A 13,625-nucleotide genomic window follows, 5' to 3' on the forward strand; every position below is an offset into this window, starting at 1 on the left:
TCGTATAGGTATATCTTTGGTTATTTAATATTCATTTCAAGTATAAGTATTAAAACTTCTACTTCAATTATTTTTATAAAGATTATTCTTTATGGGAATATTATTTAAATAATAATATTCAGATATTTTCTAAAATATTGGGACTGATTTATTTTGTTAAATCAGCATCACTCGAAATATTCTTAAAAATGTTTTGCGAGTCTTCAAAATGATTTTTAAAAAGTTAGAGCGGATCCCAAAACTCATTTTTATATTTAAGATCCTCCTTTCAAAGGGGATTTAAATACTCGCTCAAAACCTGAGTGATCCGGCTCTGTGGTGTGTTTTATATTCACAACAAGGTTGCTGTTTTGATAAATGAATTGATTACTTACCCAACACTCGGGAAGTAAAATTCTTGGAACAAGTTAATCCATTAACAGGCATCGCCTGGGAAATATCGGTGAGTTCTCCTTTCCAACTAGATACGACTTCTTGGTGGAGCCGTATCAACAAGTTTCTACTTGGGGAAAGGGGAACGAGCTTTACGTTTCAGAGTCATGGATTTTATCTGAACTAGGAGTGGCGTAAGTGGTCGAGTGGCGCCGGCCAAGCCTTATTATATTGGCCCAAATGGCCTGGAAGTTCCGCTAAGGCGGTCCATTCCTTAGGAGTTCAGTGTTCGGTTGACAAGTAAATCCGACAGGTTCTCCTCTACATGTAGAAAATGGTGGGGTTGCACTACTACGACTGATCATCGTAAGTGGTCTTCCTGGCGCGGTAAACTCCCGTAATGAGTTCATCATCCAATTGGATATTTCTGCAACACTACCCAGAGCACTTCGATAGAAAGGCTACGATTGGGCGATTGTTGAGTGTTGGCAGGGTCAAGTTTTCAAAATGATGTTTGCATCAAATGAAGTATCTCGTAACTTCATTGTATTTTGATGATATTTTAAAAGATTTAATCTATTCAAATCTGGTCTTGTAGTCTCATCTATGTGATGAACTTTTGAAACTAATTATAACTTGAACGGTGGTAGTTCAAGTAGTATTTGGAAAAGATATAAGTATATTGGAGTATCTTGTAACTTCATCTTTTAAACTTATATCTAGTAAATGATTATCTTATGCATGACAAAGATTTTCAGAAAAACGTTGAGATAAGGTTAGATATATGAGATCACCTTGCAACGATATTTTTATACAGTTATACACTGGAACTCTGTGTGTATTATGCATGGAAGAGGACTTCCAATATTTTGAAAAGTATATATGTATATATATATACTGAATATTTTGCGACTTCATCGCATTAAGATATCAACTTGGTTCATTTCTTTTGACCAAGACTTTCATGAGTACGATGAGAAGGCTCATATATTTTTAATCATTATATATATTATTTTGGTGGGCTTGCTGCTCACCCTTGCTTTCTTCTTTCATCACACAACATCAGATAGACAAGATGAACAGGACCAAGCTCCCAATTCGCAAGCGGATAGGAAACGTTCCGCAGTTTCCTATAGGCGTTGATGTCGCTGTAGCTGAGGTAGGAGCTACCAATAGGCTAGGCTTCAACTTTTGATGTACCAGATTTATATATATTTATGAATTGTAATAATGGCAAAGAAAATGTAAATTTATTCAGAAAACCTTTTAAGGTGTATTGGCAGATAATTGTGGAATAAAATGACTTGTGATTATTTTTGGATATTCATCTCTGAGACTATAACTTGTGGTGTGTGTGTTTATTGTGGGGTCACAGTACAGAGTAGTTGATTATTTATTAAGATTGGGTGTTATTAAGGGAAATGGAACTCGTGACAACCCGGATCCCCGACCCCGGATTTGGGGGTGTTACACTATCCCAGTCTATTGGCTCATCCTTTAGAATGATAGGTTCACCATGGAAATTCTTGGATGGATCTATCTTGAATTCTTCATGTGCCACAGAGGGCATGGACGTTTGAGTTGATGTAAAAGTAGACTTTTTAGGAAACTGATCTTTCAATCCTTCTTCATCAAAGTTCACTTTTCTCTTGGAGTGAAGTTTTTATCTAAACCTTCTTTTCTGTTGAGATTCTTCTTGCATTTTCAGATCCTTAGATCCAGCGGTTTCAGATGGTTGTTCAGGAATTTGTTGTGGGGGTTTCACAGCTTGCAACTTGGCCAAGATAGCAGCTTGCTCCTTATTTTGTTTGAGCTTTTTAGCATCTAGAGCACTTTCTTCTTTTCTTGCTTCAATCTTGCCTTTTCTTCCCTTTTTGCTTCAGCAAATTGAGGTTGTCCAGCCACCACACAAATTTCCTTACCATTTCTGAAAACTTTGGCAATTCTCCTTCTCAATGCTAAATCAGCTGGATCCTTGTAGAATGCAATAGATCTTGATAACAGTTTCTTCTCATCAGGCTTTGGTGTCTCATGCACTGTGTCCAAAGGGTTCTTTAGTGAAGATTTTGGGTAGTTCACCTTTGGCTTCATGATTAGATTTGTCTTTGGAGACTTAATGTAGGATGTCTGGCCTCTTTCCAAATAGTTCATGCTCATTTCATTCACAGAAATTTGTCTGACTTGAGAGTGATGAATGGCTGATTTTTCTGGCTTCTTTGCTAGACCCAATTTCTTTTGAATATCCTTATCAATTTTCTCCCAGTTTATTGTACTAAACTGCTTCTTCTCAGCTGCTCTCAAAGTGGTTGCTACTTCATTAATTAGATAAATGATATCTTTAGCTGGTGGCTTTGTGAAAGCAACAATTGCTTTACTCACTTGAATGTTGAGCACTTTTTGCTCCCCCTCACTCCTAGAGCTCTCTTTCTCCCCCTTTTTGTTATCATCAAGCTGAGTAGAGGAGGAGGTCTGTGCAGCCACCAGTTTCTGAAGCAAGTCTGTTTGTTAAGCTTGGTGTAGATGGATTGCTGTAAGAGATGCTTCCATTGCTGTCATTCTTGTATCCAAGGCATCTATCTTTGTGGCAAGATCAGAATTTTTCCTGAGTTTTCTATTAATGTCAAGCATTGTAGCTTCTGGAAGTTTAGAGTCCATCCTGTCAGAAATGTCCTTTTTCATCTGATCAATATCACCTTTGATAGTGTTGACATCTTGAGCATGTTGAAGACCTTGGATTTGTTATAGTTGCAGAGAAGCAAGATGTGCTTGAAGGAGCTTTTTGGTGCTGGCATTTGTGGTGGTTTGAAGAGCAGAATTTGTCTGATTTATAAGTTGAATCAGGGTTGACTTGAAGTAGTGTTCATCACATTGCTTTGAAAATGCCCAAGATGGCATGCCTGATCTTGAACTAGGGCCTACTTCTCCCCTATGTCCAATGGCTCTTCTTCATTATCTCCACCCTCGCCTCCAAAGAATTGTTCTGAACAACCAGTCTTATAATCAACATCACCAGTTGTTGAAGGCAAAGTTGTGATGACATCCTTAGCTCTTTGTATAGACTGTGTGGTGTGCACTAAGTTTAGCATCCATTCTGAATTGTCATTGCCCTGTCCAGCTAGAAGTTGATAGGCTGGAACAGGGTGAGTAAATGTCTCAGCATCTAAGGAGGTGGAATCTAAAACAGCTTGAGTTTGCTGAGATAGTCCCTCCCTGTCTACATCCTAGACATTCATTAACTTACTTACAATGACATCCACCCATATATCTCCAGTACCTGCATTTCTCTCATTATCTCTCTTTTCTTGCATCAAGGTCTCACCTTGGCTCCCCACCCTCACCTGCACCATCTAAGGTGGGACTCCTCACACTCACTTTTTCCAGTCCTGAAAAAATGGACTGCATTGGATCACTCTTTTTCTCTCCTTTTTCCTGGGAGCAACCCAAACTCTCACTCATGTCACTAGCTTCCCTCAATCCTAATAGTGATTGCACAATTACTGAGTCATCTGCAGTTGTGACTATAGTTGAGCTTTGGAGTTGTGCAGAGACACCCGGCGGATGAGAAATATCCATCGGGATAGTAATTTGACTATCTGACGGATGACTGCTGTTAGGCACATCCGTCGGGATACAATTACTACTCGATGGATGAACAATATCCATCGAGTGAGTAGAAATGAATGAGTTTGGAGTGGAAACTATTGTGGACTCTGTGCAGATTGATGAAAATTTTGGCACGGATGTCTCAACAGTCTCATAAAGAAATGGCAAGTGAGCCAACAAATCATCTAGAAGATGATGCTCACTTGCATGGATTTTTGGCTTCTCCAACAGAGTTAAAGATGGAGAATATGGTTGTGATGTTTGAATCATGTCAATATCCAAAGATTGTGTGGGAGAATTTGGTGTTTGAGGTGTTTCAATTTGTACAGATTTTGGCTGTGACTCCACATTTGTTGGAGTCACGTTAATTTGACTTTGAGATGGTGTAGTGACTGGGTCTTTAGCTCCAGTTTGCACTGTGTGTGTACCCTGTGCATCCCCAAGGGTTTTAGATTTCTTCTTTCTTGTGTAGGTTTGTGGTGAACTTGTGTCCCTACCCCTATTGTTCTATGCTCCTGGTTGAGAACTTGTTTTAATAGTTACATTCTTTTGGGATGATGAAACTATAATTGAGCTTTTATCCTTATTAACAACCACAGTTTGTTGGAAAACTGTTGTGTGACTTGGTTTGGGTACACTATGCACACCATCCTTATCCTTAGGGCTTCTTTGATTTTCACCCTGTCTTTCCCACCTTCACACTCCCCTCTTTGTGTTTAGTGGATTTTACAACTGGCATCTTTTGAGAGACACCTGAGGGGGCTTTCTTTTTCTTTGGTTTTGAAACTTTGGTTTTAGTAGCTTGGGTAGGCATCTGTCTGGTCATTGACACAGATACAACTGCTACACTAGAAGGCAAAGAAATGATTGAGGTTGGAAGAGTAGAGACAGTTAAAATTACCTCACTTACCTGAGGTGCCTCCATTACAGGAAAATAGAAGAGTGGCACCTCTTTGTGGTTATCTGCTCTATTGAGATCTGCAATAATTCTCCTTTCTTGAACCCAACAATCTAATTTGTTGGTTGGGTTCTCATGCATAATATCCTCAGAGAGGTGGTTAGCAAGCATCATTAGAAATCTAGCATAATAAACACTCTTACCCCTCTTGTTAAGCTCCCTTAACTTAAACCCCAAATCAAACAAGACAAGATCACTAAAATTGAAGTATTTATCAGTTACTAGCATGTAAAGCATGTTGAGAATGGAGATATTAACAGAATTAAAGTTGCTAATTTTACCAGAAAATACTTTAGTAACTACATCATACAGATAACTACATTTTTTCCTAAGACCCAATCTCCTAATTTCACTTAGTTTAGAGATGGTGTGTGCATATCCCATGGAGTTTAACATGTTAACAATATCAGTGTCTGTGTGTGGAGTAGTGACAGTATTATCAGGAATTTTAAAGTATGCTTTAACAATGTCACTATTAACACAGAATTCCTTACCTTTAATAGTGAAAGTGATGGTCTTGTCAGTTGAGTTGTACACTGCAGTCATCCACATTTCCTCCACAACCTCACAGTAGATAGTGGGAGACTCCAACATGGCATATTTGAGCTTACAGCCCTGCACAAAATCCATCATTTTGTGGTAGTCGTCAGACTGTTGAATCCCCTTGTTTACTAGAGCCGTGAAGTTATTCTTCTCATAGATAAAGCAAGTTTGAGATATGATTTTAACGACTGGTGCCATTGTTAGAGAGTAAAAATTGCAGAGAGAAAGAGGGTAATTTCTTTTGAGACAGAAAGAAGTTAGAGCAGATGAATTGAGAATGATAAAAGAAAAGAGATGAATGAATTTTTCTTTTATACTATCTCAAAAATTAACTGTCAAAACTAATAAAGTAAAATAAAGTGACTAATAAAAATTGCCCAAAATAGCCGTTTAAAAATAAACTATAAAAATTCCATCACTTATCCTTCGTGTTATGCTTACAAATTGTAAGTATACTCGATGGATAATGTTCAGAAAATCAACGGCTAGGAATGAGACAATTCGACGGATGAGGATAAATCAGTTATCCGTCGAGATATAAAATATTCTAGAAAAATAATTGATCTTATTGAAAAATTGTATATCGACGGATGATCAAACTCGATGGATAATGATCATCCATCGGGATGTAAATTTTGACTTAGCCAAAATTTCATCCAAGACTGAAAAATCAATTAAATTTCTGGCTGCATTACAACTTGCAAAATATTTGAAAAGATTCAAGAGTAATTAAGCATACCTAACTCACTTACCAACCTTGAAAAGGTGGATTCATGCAGTGGCTTGGTAAATATAGCTGCAAGCTGTTTTTCACTTAGAATAAAATGTAGTTCCACAGTACCATTCATTACATGTTCCCTTATAAAGTGGTACTTGATGTCTATGTGCTTTGTTCTTGAATGTTGTACTGGATTCTCAGTGATGGCAATTGCACTTGTGTTATCACAGAAAATGGGAATTCTTTCCACTTGCAGGCCATAGTCTAGCAATTGGTTTTTCATCCACAAAATTTGTGCATAACAACTACCAGCAGTAATATATTCAGCTTCTGCTGTAGAGGTAGAAACTGAATTTTGCTTTTTACTGAACCAGGACACAAGCTTGTTTCCTATAAATTGATAGGTTCCTGTTGTACTTTTTCTATCAATTCTACAACCTGCATAATCTGCATCTAAATAACCAGTTAGATCAAAACCAGAATCTCTAGGGTACCAAATGCCAAGTTTTGGTGTACCTTTGAAATATCTGAAAATTCTCTTAATAGCAATTAAATGAGATTCTCTAGGATCAGCCTGAAATCTAGCACAAAGACATGTAGCAAACATTATATCTGGCCTACTAGTTGTTAAGTATATAAGTGAGCCAACCATGTCACTGTAACTTGAAATATCCACAGACTTTTCAGTATTGTTTAATTCAAGTTTAGTTGCAGTGGCCATGGGAGTTTTTGCAGATGTGCAATCCATTAGTTCAAACTTCTTTAAAAGATCATAAATGTATTTAGTTTGACTAATGAATATTCCATCACTAACTTGCTTAACTTGCAAACCAAGAAAGTAAGTTATTTCTCCCATCATGCTCATTTCATACTTACTTTGCATCAATTTGAAAAACTTTTTGCAAATTTTTTCATCTGTAGAGCCAAAAATAATACCATCTACATAAATTTGAACAAGTATGCTAAGCCATTAACATTTCTAAGGAATAAAGTTTTGTCTACAGTACCTCTAGTGAAGTGATTCTCTAAAAGAAACTTTGACAAAGTGTCATACCAGGCTCTAGGTGTTTGCTTCAATCCATAGAGTGCTTTCAAAAGATAGTATACATGATCAAGTAGATTTGGATCTTCAAAACCAGGAGGCTGACTGACATAGACTTCCTCCTCCAAATCTCCATTTAGGAAGGCACTCTTGACATCCATTTGATAGACTTTAAAATTGGCATGGGCTGCATAGGCTAAGAAGATTCTGATGGCTTTAAGTCTTGCAACAGGAGCAAAAGTTTCATCAAAATCTATTCCTTCTTGTTGACAGTAGCCTTTAGCAACCAATCTAGCTTTGTTCCTGACTACTATGCCATTTTCATCCATCTTGTTTCTGAATACCCATTTGGTGTCTATTGGATTCTTTCCTTTAGGCTTGGGTACCAGCTTCCATACATTGTTCCTTTCAAATTGGTTTAGCTCCTCCTGCATAGCTAAAATCCAATCAGGATCCAACAAAGCTTCTTCTACCTTCTTTGGTTCTTCCTTGGATAGAAAACTGCTATATAGACATTCTTCTTGAGTTGCTCTCCTTGTTTGAACTCTAGAAGATACATCACCAATGATGAGCTCAAATGGGTGATCATTTGTCCATTTTCTTTGTTGAGGTAGATTAGCTCTAAATGAAGAGGCCTCATTGTTGTCTTGATGTGTGATTGAGTTTTGATTATTAGAAACTCGCCCTGAGTTTATAAATCTATGATTTGAGAAAGAGGGACTTTCTGTAAGTGATCTATTTTGACTTTCAGCTTCTTTTGATGACCCGACGGATAGTGAATTTTGAGTTCCAACGAATGAAGCTGATTGTCTCTCGATGGATGATGCAGATTGTCTATCGACGGATGTAACATTTTGTAACTCGATTGATATTGAGTTATTAGCTTCATTGGTAGTAGATTTTTCTGCATTTTCCTTAGTTGTAGTTTCTTGATCACTTTCATCATCACTGTCATCACTAACCATCTCCATATTGTCAAACTTGAGGCTCTCATGGTAATCTCCATCTTGTATTCCTTCAATCTTTTTATCATCAAACACAACATGTATTGATTCCATAACAATGTTGGTTCTCAGATTGTAAACTATGTATGCTTTACCAACAGCATATCCAACAAAAATTCCTTCATCTCCTTTAGCATCAAACTTCCCATTTTGATCAGTTTGATTTCTCAAGATATAATATTTGCAACCAAAGACATGAAAAAAATTTAGAGTTGGCTTCTTGTTCTTAAACAATTGGTAGGGAGTCATGCATTTTGCCTGATTAATCAAAGAAATATTCTGAGTGTAGCATGCAGTATTTACAACTTCAACCCAGAAATAAGTTGGTAACTTTTATTCTTCAAGGATTGTCCTTGCAGCTTCAATAAGCGATCTTTTCTTTCTTTCTACTACTCCATTTTGTTGTGGAGTTCTTGCTGCTGAAAACTCATGCATAATCCCATCCTCTTCACAAAATACTCCCATAACAGAATTCTTGAACTCAGTTCCATTGTCACTCCTAATTCTTCTAACTTTGAAATTAGGATGATTGTTGACTTTCCTTATGTGATTGATGATAATTTCACTAGCCTCATCTTTAGACTTTAGGAAATATGTCCAAGAGAATTTTGAGAAATCATCTAAAATTACTAGGAAAAATCTTTTCCTTGAGATGGACAACACATTGACTGGTCCAAAAAAATCCATGTGTAGCAGTTGCAAAGGTTCTTCAATTGTTGAATCAAGCTTCTTTCTGAATGATGCTTTGATTTGTTTTCCCTTTTGACAAGCATCACACAGTCCATCCTTAGAAAACTCCACTTGAGGAATATCTCTAACCAGTTCTTTCTTTACAAGCTCATTCATGGTCTTGAAGTTTAGATGGGATAAATTCTTGTGCCATAGCCAACTTTCATCTTGACTTACGTTACTGAGAAGACAAGTAAAAGATTCTGCATTTGATGAGTTGAAGTCAGCTAAGTACACATTTCCTTTTCTCACTCCAGTGAGAACCACTTTGTTGTTCCTCTTTTTTGTCACAACACAGGTTTCTGTAGTGAAGGTTACTGAATTGCCTTTATCATAAAGCTGGTTGATACTCAACAAATTGTGCTTAAGACCATCCACTAAGGCAACCTTCTTAATGATGACATTGTCTTTTGAAATCAAGCCATATTCCACAGTATAACCCTTGATGTCATCTCCAAAAGTAATACTTGGGCCAGCTCTTTCCTTGAACTTTGTGAGCAGGGTAGAATCTCCAGTCATGTGTCTTGAACAACCACTATCCAAGTACCACAGATTCTTTCTATTTCCCTGCACACATTAAAATCAAATCAAGTTGATTTTGGTACCCAAGTTTCCTTGGGTCCTGCTTTGTTAGCTTTCTTCTTTTGTTTCTTAGGTTTGATCTTATTTGACTTGGGGATATCAGATTCATCCTCAGTCATCTGAGTTGGACCTTTGAAACCATTCATTAAAACAGAATTATCATGCACATTTTGATTAACAGGAAATAACATACTATTTGCAAACATGTTATTCCAGTAGGGCATGCTAAATGGCATTTGAGGCATATTAAATACAGCATAATAAGGATTAGGTGCAAATGGCATATTAGCAAATTGTGCATTCATATTCTGTGTAGACATAGCATTCATAGGCATAGAAGGCATAGTACTTATGTTGGGAAAATGAGGTAGTACAGTCATGGAGGTAGGCATGGCAATTTTACAATTAACAGACAGATGATTAACACTACCACACTTAACACAAATTTTTCTTAGAGCATACTTATCAGGTGTGTAGTTGTTATGTTTGTTAATCCCTACTTTTCCATTTCTATTGTTTTTCTTTTTAGCCTATGTTTTAACCTCAATCTTTTCTAGTCTGTCATTCAATTGCTTTATGGACAGATGACCGACATTCACTTTCTTCTCCTTCTTCACTTGACTAGATTCTCCTGAAAAAAAGTTTTTGGAAACTGATCCATATTTTTTATTTAACTTGGCAAGTTTGGCTTTACTCACAGGTTTGCTCACAGCCGATGGATGAGGATTTATGTCACTCGACGGATAACCTTTTTGATTATCCGACGGATGACTCTCATCATCCGTCGAGTCTACATTTTTTAGCAATCCTTCAACCAAATTAGATTCTAGCTTCTCTTTACTCTTTTTCCAGGATGCATCACAGAAAGACTCAATACCTTAAACTTTGGTGATTTGAGCATGGACATCTCTAGATGATTTTCATGCCTTAATCACCTCATGTTTACGATCAAGCTGCTTCTTCAAAATTTCTTCTTTCTTCAAGGACTCAGTTAATTCTTCCTTAGCAATCTTACATTTTATTCTCAATTTTTCAAATTCAATAAACTGAGACTCTAACACATTATTTCTCTCACTTAAAAACAAATTGTTTTTTTTATTTTAGCATTTTCCTTAGTGAGGGACTTGAGTGTAACACGCAAATGATATAATTCTGTAGACATGTCATTTATAGCATCATTACACTCAGCTTTAGATAAATGTGCAAGGTTAGTGGTGAATACCTGATTACTTGAGAAACTTATCTCTGTTTCATCAGACTTGGCCATTAGGGCTAGATTGACATAGCTGACATCTTCATCCTCATCCAGACCATCTGCTACCCAATCATTTTCTTGTGTAATAAAAGCCCTTTCCTTTTGTTTGAGCAACTCAAAATACTTCTGTTTATAATCTACAGGCTCAAACTTTTTCTTGCTAGAATCTGACTTTCTACACTCACTGGCAAAGTGCCCTGCCAAGCCACTTTTGAAACATTTGAATTTTGATTTATTCCCCATATTTTTATTTGGCTTAGTTGCTCCAAAATTCTTCTTGAACTTGAGCTTGGCAAATCTTCTGGAAAGAAATGCAAGATGTTCATCAATATCATCCATATCATCTTGGCTCAAAGAATCTTCATTTTCTGCTACCAGCCCCTTGCCCTTGTTTTCACAGACCCTTGAAGTAGACTCAACAACTTCTATCTTCATCTCCTTCTCTTTCTCTAACTCAGCAACCAGTGCAATGGACCCTCCTTTCTTTCTCCCTTTCTCCATTCTTTCATCTTGCTCTATTTCAAGCTCATAAGTCTTTAGAATGCCATACAGTCTCTCTAGTGTAAACTCCTTGTATTCTTATGAATTTCTCAAGGAGACTATCATTGGTTTCCATTCTTTTAGAAGGGATCTCAGGAACTTGAGGTTAGAGTCTTTGGTTTGGTAGACTCTTCCATGCAGCTTCAGAGCATTTAGTAGCTTTTAAAATCTACTAAAGATATCAGTGAGAGATTCACCTTCTTCACAGCGGAAATGCTCATATTGCTGAATTAGTAACTGCATCTTGTTTTCTCTAACTTGTTCAGTGCCATCACAGATTATTTGAATGATGTCCCAAACCTCCTTAGTTGTCTTGCAATTGATGATATTGTCAAACATGTCATCATAAACTCCATTGAATAAAATATTCATGGCCTTCTTGTCTTTCCTGACTTGTTCATTATCAGGATATGGCCATTCATGCCTTGGCTTGGGAACTGATGGCTCATTTCCAGTTGTAGCTCTCATTGGTACGGAGGACCTCTCTCTATGCAATCCACATAGGCCTCATCTTGAGAAAGCAAATGAAGATGCATCTTTACCTTCCAGTGATGGTAATTATCTTTGTCCAGAAAAGGAATCTTGACTCCAACATCCTTCTTGTTCATCTTGCTGTTTGTTGTGATCTTTAAACTCTTTGTGCTTCAAGAGCTTGCTCTGATACCAATTGTTAGTCCTTAACAATACAACAAGAATTACAGAAGGGGGTTGAATGTAATTCTGGCTACTTTTTCAGATTAAAGAAAAATGGTTCTAGCTTAATAAAATATAAGTGTTTGATTTGCAAAATGCGGAATGAAGAGTTAGATGAATCAAAACACAAGTAATTAAAAACACAGGTCTTTAAAAACTTTCTGGTAGATTTGAATGTATCCATCAGATATATATATATATATCAAGAGAACCCTGTGAAGCTTGAATAGCTCACAGCTGCTTATAAATATGAACAACTAAACTTACAGAGAAATGCTACAGGATACAACTTATAATTGTTTCTCTGAGAATGTATTTGCTTAGTCTTCTTGTTGTTCTATTTGCTACTCTTGGTTTATATATCACCAAGATTACATAGTAATAAGACAAGATAATAAAACAAAACCTATCAAGTCTGATACCATGCTGCTTCACTACTCTATTCCAGCATCTTTGAATATCTTCATAATAGCATGAAAATGGTAATGCTTCTTTGTTCTAAAAAACCCAGTTGAATAGGCTGCCACATTCCTTTTGCAAACACTCGACGCATGTGACTGTGTTGTCACTGTCAACAGACGTTTGAATTGATCATCCGTCGGGTACATAATTATCATCCGTTGGGTTGCCTTGTTGATCATCCGTCGGGAGCTTTGTTGATCATCAGTTGGGTAGCTATTTGACACTTGACTTCATTTCACTTATGCAGAATTACAAGACATCTTATATTTATAATTAATCAACTTATTTTGCATATCTAGTTAAAGTCAACATGACTTATATGCTACTACATAGTCTATACAAAAATGTTTGCAGAAATGTGCTACATGACTTATTATTACATAAGCTACTCACTCGATGGATGTCAAATCATCATCCGTCGGGACTATATTGAGTCATCCGTCGGGACTATATTTGATTATCCGTCGAGTGCTACATTTTTCACTAAGTTGAATCTACTAAGGTGTTTTGTTAATGTAATCATCAAGTTCACAACATATTCCAACAACATTTCAAAATGCTTGGTTCTGGTGCTTCCACGTAGTCTTCTTCTCTCTCCTGCCTACCACTCTATATAATCAATCAGCAGCAAATGGAATTTGTATCTCTCCATTTTTACAACAGTGCGAAGCTCTTGCAAAATTGATTCAGCACTCATTGAAAGCTTGATTTGACAAGGAGATGTCATGTCCAATTTGATTCACACCATTTAAAGCCTTACATACTTGTCACACTCATTATTTAAAGCTTCTCTAATTGTATTTAATATCATTTGATAAGAGTTTTAGATTTTTATAGTGATAAGAAGAACCCTAGAATTATAGCTTATTGCTTTGGTTCCTTTTATATTTGTAGCTTCGAATCTTTATATTTGGAGTTGTAAGCAAACCCTTCGGGTACTTATACTTTTGAATACAAGAATATTTACCTAACATCTCTTTGTTTATTTATTTCATTTTTAGTTTTGATATTCCGATGCATAAATTTGATAAAAGTGGAGAACATACATTCACCCCCCTCTATATGTATCTTTTGGACCTAACATATTTTCCCATCCAAATTCAAAAGTATCAACATCAATGAAG

This window comes from Apium graveolens, chromosome 9, assembly GCF_009905375.1.
Source record: "Apium graveolens cultivar Ventura chromosome 9, ASM990537v1, whole genome shotgun sequence".
Lineage (NCBI taxonomy): Eukaryota > Viridiplantae > Streptophyta > Magnoliopsida > Apiales > Apiaceae > Apium > Apium graveolens.